Consider the following 12,371-nt stretch of genomic DNA (forward strand, 5'->3'; position numbering starts at 1 on the left):
ATCACTGTAAACTGGGTTGAGCCTGGAAGCTGTAGAGGTAGGGAGAGGAGGAGATGCCCTGGCAGGGGCACAGGTAGGGAGAGGAGGAGATGCCCTGGCAGGGGCACAGGTAGGGAGAGGAGGAGATGCCCTGGCAGGGGCACAGGTAGGGAGAGGAGGAGATGCCCTGGCAGGGGCACAGGTAGGGAGAGGAGGAGATGCCCTGGCAGGGGCACAGGTACGGAGAGGAGGAGATGCCCTGGCAGGGGCACAGGTACGGAGAGGAGGAGATGCCCTGGCAGGGGCACAGGTAGGGAGAGGAGGAGATGCCCTGGCAGGGGCACAGGTAGGGAGAGGAGGAGATGCCCTGGCAGGGGCACAGGTAGGGAGAGGAGGAGATGCCCTGGCAGGGGCACAGGTAGGGAGAGGAGGAGATGCCCAGGCAGGGGCACAGGAAGGAGGACAAGGCACCCGCAGGGTCTCGGCCCCGGCGGATCTCGCCGGTCCCGCCCGGGTCTCGAACGCGCGATACGCCCCCGGCCGCCACCACCCCGCAAAGCTCCGGTGGACACGTTTTCCGTCTAAAAACGCTAGTTTAGGAACCACCACGCAAAAGCACTTTTTTTCTTATTAAAAAAAAAACAAAAAAAAGGAAAACGCATCGCCCGAACCGCTCCACGCGCGGCCGCTCCCGGCGGGCCCCGCTCCGCGCTTCCCGCGGCGCTCGACGCCCCCGAGCGCGGATTCTCCGCCCGAAGCGGGGGATCGCGCGGGTGGGTGTGGTGCGTGTCTGTGTTCCCCAGCCCGCATCCCCCTCCCCCCCGCCCCCTCCCCCTTCACCTCCGCGCCGCGGCAGCGCTGACCGACGGGGAAGAGGCGGAACGCGGAAAAGGCAACCCGCGCCGCCCGCCCGCCGCTCTGCCCGCGGCCGTGCCCCCCCCCCCGTGCCGCCGCCGGGCCCGGCGCCCGCTCCGGGGGGTGTCGGTCCCTCACCGGTCCCGCGCATGCGCATCTCCGCCGGGGGGGCGCCCACGACGAACGGCCCGCGCGCGGCGAGCAACGTGGCCGGCGGCGGCTTACGGGTTCCCGCGCGGCGCTTACGGGGCGGCGTGAGCGGCGCCGCCCGCCATCTTGGAGCTCGAGTGGCGCGCGGGAGGTGGGTCCGGGAGGGTTCTTATGGCCAGCGGGGCCGGCAGCATCTGCGCGGGGTTCGCGGGGTGCGGGAGAGGGCACCTGTGTGGGTCGGGGGAGCAGCTCGGTAACGTACCCAGGGGGTCCCCACAGCTGCGCTCCCTCACAGGTGCCTCCCGATGCTGGAACAGAAACTGGGAGGTGCTTCCCCTTGTCCGTGACCCTCTCCCGTAAAGATGTACGAAGGAGGATTTTGAGTAGGTTAAAAAGCCTCTTTTTTTTTTTTTTCAGTCGGTGCTCAAGGAAAGGATAAGATGATGTGACACAAATGTATGATCGTGTGCCACAAATAGAACGTTGTGGGAAGCTTTCCCTTAGACATAAGCTTTGTCCTATATTTTTTCAAACAGTTTGTTTCCTTGCTGTGTAGGTCATTCTTAGCATTAGGCTAAATTTGGCTGCAGATGCACCAACAGTGAAGACAGACACCGAGGGAGCTCAGTTAGACCAGAGCTCAGCTGTGGCTTGGCCAGGAACATGGGTGCAAAATTATTTACTTTTTTTTACTGACTTTTTTTTCAGGGAGCTTGGTTGAAAGTAACAAACATTCAAGCATTTAAATAAAATACCTTGAGTCTGGAAAATTAGAAGTTTATAGGATGGCCTGCCTGGTTTGCTCTAGTGCTGCAAGCCATGTATACAACTTGCATTAATTTCAAGGGTATTTCTAACACAAAGTGAGGAAAGATGGAACAACTCAGGCCTTTTGAAGATCTGTACCTGGAACTTCAAAACAAGGTCCAATCTCTGCTTCCAGTACGTATGGCAGAATTTGTACTTGTTTATGCACTTTGATTTTCAGTTCTTTGTGTATAAATTTAGCTGTGGGTGGAGTATCCTGAGCCAGATTTCTTCCTATATGCTATACATACAGGATGACAGAGAGACATACATGATTCTGTGTTAGATTGACAAGGGATTGCATTTCCCAGCAAATGCTGGATCAGAGCCATCTGTTTCAGAAATTAGCATAGCAGCAATTTGTTTGTTTGGCTTCATCTGTCTATTAGTTTGGTCCAAATCCTCTTGTTTTAGAGACACACTAGCACATAGGGAAGGGACCCGTCATCTGCTCTGTGCAGGCATCCCCTAAAATACATAAATTATTCTAACAAGAGGAGATATGAAATGTCATTGTCAGAAATCCAGACAAAGCAAAAGTAAGATTCTTTTTTTTCCCCTGTAAACAAATTTGACTTTCTCAGTGCACTCATATTCTTCCATTAAAAATCATCTGGCTCTAAACAGGGTACTGGTCTCAGAATACTTCTCTCCAACCCAAAGTAGTGTTGCTGTACTTGCAGGTGCACTGGATCTCTCCCTTCTGTTTATTTTGACAGAATGATGGAAATCCTTCCTGACTTAAAGCCTCCACAACTTTCTTTTGAAGAGGTATTGATATTCTTAAAAACTGAGGAGTCCAGCTGCAAACAACAGTCAGGAAAAGGGCATCGGTCCATTAAATGATAAGGTATCACTCCGTTAGACAACAGCTTTTCTAAAAGCAGTTCACTTTGAGTTCTGTACCTAAAGAAAATGACATCTCTTAAATAGCTTTTTTTTTATTTGCTGCATACCAAGTCTGCAGTATTCAATATTTTAGTTATTTGCCTAGATTTTTTAGGTCTTTGGGGGGAAAAAAATAAAAATTCTACTTAATACTTCAAAAACTCGCATCTACCATTTTATAGTTCCTACTGGATCTGGTTACAGTGCAAATATTTCTCCACAGACATAGCGAAAGGTCTACACTGTTGTACAGCTAATGATCACTCTGTGGCATTTGCTTGATGATACAAGTTTCAGATGATATTCCTAACTGCTCTTTAAAAATATAACTAAAAATAGTTACAAGAAAGTCTTCTGTACCCTTGAGAAGTGTAAAGCCCAATATAGTTATTCTGAAAAGAGAATTCTAGGTAGACCTGCTCAAATATGAGGAACTGTGAATGTTTCTTACAACTCATTACTGCTAATGCACAATTTAGAGATGTACTACACAAAGTAAAAGATTTAGTTCATTTTCGTGTTACTTCATTTCTTAGTCACATGGCAGAACCAACAACAAAAACTCCTTCTAAAATAAGAACTTACATTTCTCCGTCAGATAAACAAGTCCTATGTTGTAGGCAATGACAGTGATGTGAAGTCTCAGCTCAGAGGATGTGAGTGCTCATTGTACACATGCACTGCAGATCACCTGTGCTGGTTTGTGTGCATCTGTCTCTACCTGAGCATCTCTGTCAGGTTACTCCTCCCACACTCCGCCCAGTTTCTTTGTCTAATCCCAACAACCAACAGTCGGATCTGCTGCAGTTTGGAAACCTGGGCTGAATGGAGGGGGAGTTGCTGGTGAGAAGAGGCTTTGCCTGGTCGCTGCTAAACCCATAAACACCTAAGGCAGGGCTGTGCTCTCATTGCCTGATGATGAAACAGTGGGACCAGCTAAAGTCAGACGGTGACAACATCTGGTGGCTTTGCTGTGCTGTCAGAGCTCGCTGATGAAATTGCCCATTCAGAAGATGCATTTTGAATCAATACCTGGGTAATGCACACCACGGTGTTTAGAACAAATAGCAAATGTTGTCAGAAGTAAATAGTTCTGTATTTTAAGCAATGGAAAGAGTGTGTAAGTGCTTTTCCAGGGTAAGTGTAGAAAGCCATTACAAAGCTTATCTTTTCAAGTGACCTATAAAAGCTATAAACACATCAAAGGCTTTCAGGACATCAGATACAAACTTTAATTCTTCCCACAGTCAAAAACTCCCATGAAGCCACTGTCCCCGGATCACGACTCCAGGTATGCTCAGTAATGCTAATGGAACTCACACTTACATGGGCAGCTTCATTCACAAACTGTAATTTAATTCAGGTTACAATTTATTAAGCAGTGATTTCTTGTACTGATTTTTTTCTCTAAATTGCTGAATGTAAGGCAACACAATTTTTTTAGAATAGAATTTCTTGTAGGTTTTATTATTACAGAAAAAAAAAACCCATTACAATGTAGCTGAAATGTTTCTGCTTCAAGGCAGCAGCTTTTTGTTTACAGCTGGCAGGTTGAGAGGTTATATTTGTGTCATAAGTAAAGGTGGGTGAAATTTCTTCCAGGTAAAGAGTCTAGACTTTCATAGCAATCTGAGATTTTAGCAGCAGTTTTTCTTATATTGTTGTCCAGCTCTAACCATAATGCATTTAGTCAGTCACAACACTGTGAATTTAGTGAATGTGGCTTTTTGATTTTTTGAAATACTATGAAAAGATGTCCTTTACTGTAAATACTTAACGTGTCATCCTGATATCATAAGGTACCGAACACAGAGGGGATGAAAATGCCAGTGGATCCTGCTGAATGATTTAGCCTTAAGGCTCCTGCAGGTTTTATTCGGATTCAGAATAGTAGGAGTGGGAAGGAGGGGGATAAATAAAACATTTGTTTCAGAAAGTAGGTGACTTTGACAGAACACTGATGTAAACCGTGAAGGCTCACAGATCAGAAGAATATTGTTAAGAAGGGAGGCTGGTGAACACTCAACACCAGCCCCCGAGTGGTGCTGATCAGTGCAGTGCTGCTTTGCTTTTAACTATTATTGCACTTTCTCTGCAGTTCTACAGAATTCAGTCAGTGACTCCCACTGATGCATCACAGTCACTCAAACATGTTTTTTTATCCAGCACCACTCGGTGGATATTTTGGTTAAGGCCTAATCTCATTTGGATTTATTACGATTTATCTTGGATTAAGCGTTTATCTGCTGAGGATTACGACCCATACTATGAGGTACTGATGGGCGATCCGAGTTCAGGAATGTCTGAGCACATTAGAATGAATCAGCAATATTATTTTTTGACACAGTCTTCACACATTATCTCTTTTCAGTCAACTTTGCAACATTCATACACATAAGTATCTAATTTTCATTTAATATGGGCAGTAACCTGGAAAGCTCTTAACATCCAGTAAGAGAAAGCTGCATTTAATTAGGAGCAGCTTAAAAGATCAGGCCTCAGAGCCACATGACTTCATATTCCCTCTGCCTTCCACTCTCAGTATAACATTATTGATTTTTTTTTATACCAATTTAAATATTTTTTTCTTTTTGAAATGTATTTTGGTGAGTCTTTCACTGCTATCCCAACTTTCTACTTCTAATTTGCACAGCCAGGAGTAAAAACAACGATGAAGAAGAATACATTGTTTGTCTATTACCTTTCTGGACTTTTAGGATGTTTTTCAGGTTTGAATAGGTTTAAACTGCTTCCTCTGTTGATATACACAGTACTGCACCTCAGGAACAGTGTTGGATTTCTCATGGGATTAAAAGAAGTTGGTCTTTGGCTTCAGTTCGTGGCAAAGCCACCAATGCATGCTGTAGTTGCTTAATCATTTTGTATATTTATAATATCTTAGAAATTCCATTTTATGCTGCTTTTTATGCTGCTTTAATTGCACAAATTTGGAGAATTCCAGTGGCCATAATTTTGTATGTTTGTAAGTTTTCCTTACAGTTTGGATTTTGTCTTCATGATACACGCAGAGAAGGTTTAAATACTTTCAGTCTTTCATAATGCTGAAAATAAGACCTAGGATGTGAAACTGCACAATTTAATGTGTTTAACCACTCTTACTAAAGAAATTAGAGGGAAAATATATGGTTCATTTCCAGTATACAATTCTACTATTTGCTAAATACTGTCCCATTTACAATGTGCAGTCCTGTAACAAATGACTACACTGCAGTGTTATTGTTCATTTTGAGGACTGCCTGCAATGTCTTATTTGCCAACCAGGGAGTTTGCAGTGTGAGTGTAACCATGAGGAGATGAAACCTAAGGTGGTAAGGGACACTAGTTCCAGTATGTCTGACTTCACTAAATAGAGTAATGTAATTAAATTTTGGTTTTCAGGGGAACAGTTCAAAATTCAATTTCTTTACAATGTTGGGATGAATAGGGGGATGAAGTTGATGGACGAATAGGTTCTTTGATAAATAGCTTCACTCCATCTGCTATAGGTTGTAAGAGACCAAATGGTCCTACAATATTAGGGCCTTTCCGGGCTTGCATGTAACTTAGAATCTTACGTTCAACTAGGGTAAGAAATGCTACGGCGATGAGGATGGAGAGAGCATAGGATATTGATATAATAAGGTAAGTGAGGGTTAAGTGAATTGTCATGTGATTTGTGTCGGAGCTAGGGAGAGGATTTGAACCTCTGGGTAAAGGGCTTAAGCCTTCTGCATTTGCCAAGCTCTGCCACGCTAGCGGTCCTTTTCTAGGAGGGGGTTGTGGTGAAGCTCTTAGTAATTTAGTTGGGTTCATTACTGGGTGCGAAGGCGTGCTTGTGGTATAGGCCTTACTTCTTCGGTCCTTTCGTACTAGAAGGAGTTATAACATAGATAGAAACCGACCTGGATTACTCCGGTCTGAACTCAGATCACGTAGGACTGTTAATCGTTGAACAAACGAACCCAAGGCATAACTATGCCTTGTTACCAATTTGCATCTTACCCAACTAATGTTCAGAGTTGTGGACACAGCAATGTCTGTGAAACCATAGCTCATATTTCTGTTATGCAAGGAAAAGATTCAGCTGATGAAAAATTAGACAAAGTAAAAGACTGAGAATGGATGAGCATAGAAAAAAATTGATCTACCATAACTAAAAACGTTGATAAATAAGCTTTAAGGAGACATAAAAAAATAAAATTATTTTTCAGTACCTTTTTTGAAAAAATATCAAATAGAAAATCATCTGGATTCAGAGGAGAAAGGTTCTGTGAGCCAGATTCTTTATCCCCTTTCATATAAGTATGTGTACAAGGAGAGAAAAATAGTGAGTGAAGGGTATTTTCTGGTAATGGGATACATTAAGGTTGCCATGGAATTTGGGATCAGCATGCACAAGATATTGATCTTAAACCTGCTGCTGAGCTACAAGGATAAGAAGGACTTGTTAATTTACTTATTTTCTATATCAACCCAGAACTACCCATGTATAAGGACAACCCTATGGATAGGATGGATGGCAAAGTCTGACTTTGAAAAGACTCTTACTGGGACTCATGGAATCAATTCAACTGGAAGGGACCTTAGGAGATTTTCTAGGGCAAATTCCTGCTTAAATCAGGGTCAACACCGAAATCACATCAGTTGGTTTAGGGCTTGATGCAATCAAGTTTTGAAAACCATCCACGCTATAACATTCCAATTTGGATACAAGTGTGCTGTGGGAGACCGTGCTGAAAGCCCTCCTGAAGTCAAAGTAGGCAACATCTACGGCTCTGCCTTTGTCTGCATGTCTCGCCATTTCATCTCAGAAGGTTGTTAGACTTGCTCAAGTGTGGCAAACCTTGGAGAATCCATGCTGGATACTGCTTCTCATCGCCTTTCTTTCTTCTTCAGGCATGGCTCCTGCAGACTTGCTCCGTTACTGTCCCAGAGGACAAGCAGTGGTTCCATGGATCATCATTCTTGCCTTTCTTTAGCATTATGGGCTTTTGGAGAGATTGAAGTGTGAAATCAGCCTTTCACTTCACAGCTAAGAGATTTGACATAGTCCATAGTGATACACTCCCTACAAACTGGAACTAAAAAGTCTGTAAACAGTTATTGATTTCCACATGCTACTGGGGAAATTTTCCAAGATCAGTGACAGCTGGGAAATCACTGGCATTTTAAAATTATAGATCACTGATTCACTTTTTTGGCATTTTCAGTATTGCATTATGGCAATAAACATGCTAGATGCGTATTAAAAAAACCAAAATGCTTTTAGCATTTTAGTATTTTTTTGTTTGAGCAGTATTACAGATGAAAATTTCTTGATACAATTCAAAATAATGGGTTTGTTTATTAAAGATATATACCCATTAAGATGAAGTTAGGATGAGGAAAATGCTTGTTTGTGTGAAAATAATATCTGCTTTTTCAACAACAGCATCTCCTGAGGTTTCTTTGATTCATATCTGATTACTTTAATGACTAAACCAGGTTTTAACTCCTGTTAGCACTGCAGAATACAGAGAATTGTAGAAGACTAAAATGTATTTTGCCCTCCCAAGTCATTGTCAACGCAACTCTCAGGTACATTTCATTCTGGAATTATTTGCAAGGGAGGGGATTGGTTTCAAGTCATTGTCCCAGGCAGAGACTGCAGAAGCCTCTGGTCGGTCACTGAGCTTTCATTCCAATTTGGGAGGAGTTGGGTGCTTGCCTACAGAAGGGCACAGGTGCGTGAAAAGGAAAGATGTGTTGACAAAATCACCTCTTTGCTGGACAATTCAAAATGTGAGATAAACCCGAGCTTGTTCTGTGCTGCCTGGGGCAAGAAGGACTTCATATTGTTAACACAGTGATTCCTCTGGCTGATGAAGGATCTGCTCTGACGCATTCTGAAGGATGTTGCATATGCCTTGGCTGGGAAAATGATGTTTTCTTTGTGCTGGTCGAGGATAGAAAAGAAGGGGAAATGGTGGGAGTGGTGACTCGGGTGATCTTTAGAGAAAAAAAATAATGCAAATTCAAATTGAAGATGAGCTCTGTATACTTCCAGGTTTGAAAATAATTAGCAGTCACAGAATTTGTGATCTACTGTCTCAGATTTTTGCACTGCAAAAATATACATTTTAAAATAGAATAAAAAATTGACTAGTAAGATTAGCTGGCTAATAATGTTTTAATGCAAAAAGTATGTAATAGAAGATATTGTTCAGTCAGAATCCGGAAAGAAAAACATCAAATAATAAACTGATTTGAGCTAAGAACTTTGAATACAGACTTAATTGTTCAAGACACGACTGATTTTATTTTATTTCCATGACAGCATCATTTTATCCACAGTCTGCCATGCCATGAGGCCTGTAAGGTATGTATTTTGCCTTCTCAGCTTCTCTTGGGGAATGATTTGTGATTAGGAGTACGGAGACTTATTTCAAATGTCTCTTAAAATCTGTGGTATTGCAAACAACGGATATAAAATGAGATTCACACACATAGCTTTGCTGGTGGCCAAGAACTGCGTTGCAATATGCCGGAAATCCAAACATCCTCCTACTCCCAGAGCCTTGCTGACAGATCTACAACAACTTCTTTCTCTTGAAAAAGCTACTTACAGCATCAGAGAGAAGCCTGATAATTCTGAGAAACTAATGTAATCTATAAAATGGAAGGTTAAAGATTCCTCATCATTATAAAAATGACATTTCTTTTTGAAAATTTTACCGTTTCAAGTAACATCTAAATCCCCCCAAAAAATCTTGTCATCCCTTAAAAAAGCAACAACAGCAAACCCTTAGGATTAGTGTCATTGTTTTCTTGTACAGCCTTTTAGACCTACAAATCGTTGGGCTCCTGCGTAAGTACAGGGTGTTCATCAATGGAACGTGATACAGAAATAGAACCTCAGCTCAGCAGATCCTCCTTTCTTGAAAAACCAATTAAAAAGGCAAACACGAGGGAATAGAAAAACAAGTAACTTTTACAGGGGTGTATGTTTTCAACAGCATATTTTGCAAGAAGGGCTGTATTAGATGCTACATATTTTAATTAGCTGTTTAGAAAATCAGGTTGACGATGTCCTTTAATTAGCAGACATTGACTTATTCCATGTGTATTATGGCACAGTGAATCTTATTAAGATAAATGTTTCTCTCTGAAGATACAAAAAAAATCCACCATCATTTGTTTGCTTACCAGATTGCTCACCATCAATACGGCTGCTATTTAAAATGATGAATTTTAGTCACATATTTAATTAGCTAATAGCTGATCTCACTGTAGGGTCTTGATCCTCCTTACATGTGTTCTTTCATCCTGAAAAAGTCTTTGGTTGTATCTTGGTTTTGAAGTTTTTGTTTGAAATTGTCCTTGCTACTTTCAAATCTAAAATACAATAAATTAAATTATTAAAAGTAAAAATTATTGTGAAAACATTTAAGGTTTTGAGTATAGTTTTGTACCTACTGCTCATTTAAATACATTGCTAGAGGCTATGAATTTAAAAAAAAATTACAAGTTTTTAAAGTCGGTTTTTCCACTTGCTGTGGGTATTTAGTTTGTGAAAAAATTATGTGCACTTTAAAATGCTATAAACCAGCTGAAGATTTCAGTGCGTTTGTCTATCACTGCTTGGCCTGCAGTCTTCTCACAGAATTCAGGTCCTTTGATGGCCACATCTGCAAAGTGCAGCAAATGCACTGCAGCCTACACTGTGTTATGATAACTATTAAATAAAGAAAATGTCTTCAGAGTGTTCACATGAAAGACAGAAAGCTCTTGTGGGCGTCACTGGTTTGGAAGAGAACTTCTGGGGAGCGTCTCTATTTTAGTTGTTCATTGTATGTGACAAATGGTGCTTCTTCATCCTCACAGATCATGTTAGTGCCTAGAATGGCATTCAGGGGAAAACATCCCTCTCTCATCACAGCAGGTGACACTCTTGGTCACATGGATTAGTGTCAGGTAGTCATGCAAGGAGCAGGGAGTTGGACTCCATGATCCTTAGGGGTACCTCCCAACTTGAGATACTCATGATTCTACATGACTGGCCTCTAAACCTCTCATTTTCCTTCCAATTTGCAGAGGTATGTTATTCCACCAGTACAAAGAAGATAAGCAAGAAGGAAGTTAATAAAGTGGAATTTTCTTTGTTGCAGAGGCTGTCTTTGAAGGGATTGTAATGGCAGGTATAGTTCTGCCAAGTAGAAATGATTCTGGAGACGCTGCAGAAGGTGGAGGCTTTCCTGTGATGAACCTGGAGGCAGTCTGGAGGGGTTAGGTAAAACCAGGCTGCAGCCATTGCAAAAGGATCTTCTGAAAAAGATCTGCAAGATGGATTTGTCATTGAATTTATAGCTACATGGATGCGTGTGTACCTGTCATTAAATTTGCATTAGTTCAACTATATATATCTAATATATATAAAATAAGTATCACTATTACTTGTAAGTAAGCTTGCTTTAAAAGAACATTTTGAAATAATATATGGTTAATGATATGAATTCCTAGGAATCTACTATAGAGGAGATGGCTCAAAGTCAAGAGAATTTGTTCAGTGAAACCAAAGGACATGGGAGTGCCTGGAGCATCCCAGTGATGGGCAAATAACGTACCACCAGATAGGGGGAATATCCATCAGGCTTGTCCTGCTGCTACCACTTTCCTAACAAATACTGAATAGCTATCAAGCTTCAATGGCTTTTGAAAACTGGCTATGTTACTGAAAGTATTCTCTTGACCTCTGGAGTATGTTATTACAAAAAGAAGGGCATAATTGACTTATTGAATCCACAATTATTTGTTCTTGCTGTTGTCCCATAACAGCATGGATTATAAACCTTATGTCCTAGTCAGGCAGGCAAAACTGTTACCTTAGTCCTGCTGTTTAATTAGTGTTTACAATTGGACGTTGTTTATATACCAATAAATGTTGCCTGAATGAAGACTTCCCCTTAACCAATTATACCAGATGTTTCTCTGTGAAGGTCCTAATTAAACAGCATCTCTTCTTCTGTTTGCTTTAATCCTGCCTCTTGTGTGGATCTCTGTCAGAGTGCATCACTACACTGGGACACTTTACCCACATTTCTGTCCCTTTTAGGTTCACTGGCTGGTGGCAGCAGCTCCCTTTAAAAGTTCTTGCTTACTGTATGGGAAGAAGGTTCTGATGGGTAACCTTGAGAGCTGGGAATCCAAATCCATTCCTTTTTCTATAGTGGGATTCTCAAGTGATTGCTAAGTGACATATGACCCCATCAGGATGCTATAACTTCAGGTGGCTGATGGGGTCACTGCTCTAGTGTCCAAATCTGCAGTTTCCAGCCCAGAATTTTCAGCAAAGGGGGAATTTACTTGGAAGCCCTCCTCTGTAGACACTGTCAAGTTGCAGATCCTGTGCCTGGTTTGTGAGCAGCTCTGCCCCCCATCACAATTTTGGCAGTTTCGGGAATGGTCAAGGATAGCTGTCCTGGACAGTGCTGTGCCCACTCCTTAGTCAGACCCTCAGTATACTTGAGCTTCCCTTCTCCTGTATAATGGTCCATTACTTTCTGGCAGTTAAGATTTTAGGAGCTTTTCTATTCCAGGTGCTTCTTCTAAGAGCTGATTCCTAAGTTTCCAGCACTTTTGTGTGTGCTTATAATATGAAAAGGAAATCAGCTTCCTTTCTCTGGTACAGCACCCGCCATCCTAAGTGAGTCAAC

At 42.0% G+C, this 12,371-nt stretch overlaps 1 long non-coding RNA gene across 1 annotated transcript; it reads left to right on the forward strand.

Moving 5' to 3' along the window:
* Positions 1-1,082: 1,082 nt before the first annotated feature.
* Positions 1,083-11,754, forward strand: LOC108639608. Its single transcript, XR_001920621.2, has 3 exons — positions 1,083-1,135; positions 2,511-2,641; positions 10,827-11,754. It is a non-coding gene; the product is annotated as an uncharacterized LOC108639608 (long non-coding RNA).
* The last annotated feature ends 617 nt before the right edge of the window (positions 11,755-12,371 follow it).

Source organism: Manacus vitellinus, unplaced genomic scaffold (genome assembly GCF_001715985.3).
Source record: "Manacus vitellinus isolate BGI_N305 unplaced genomic scaffold, ASM171598v3 scaffold_21_pilon, whole genome shotgun sequence".
NCBI lineage: Eukaryota > Metazoa > Chordata > Aves > Passeriformes > Pipridae > Manacus > Manacus vitellinus.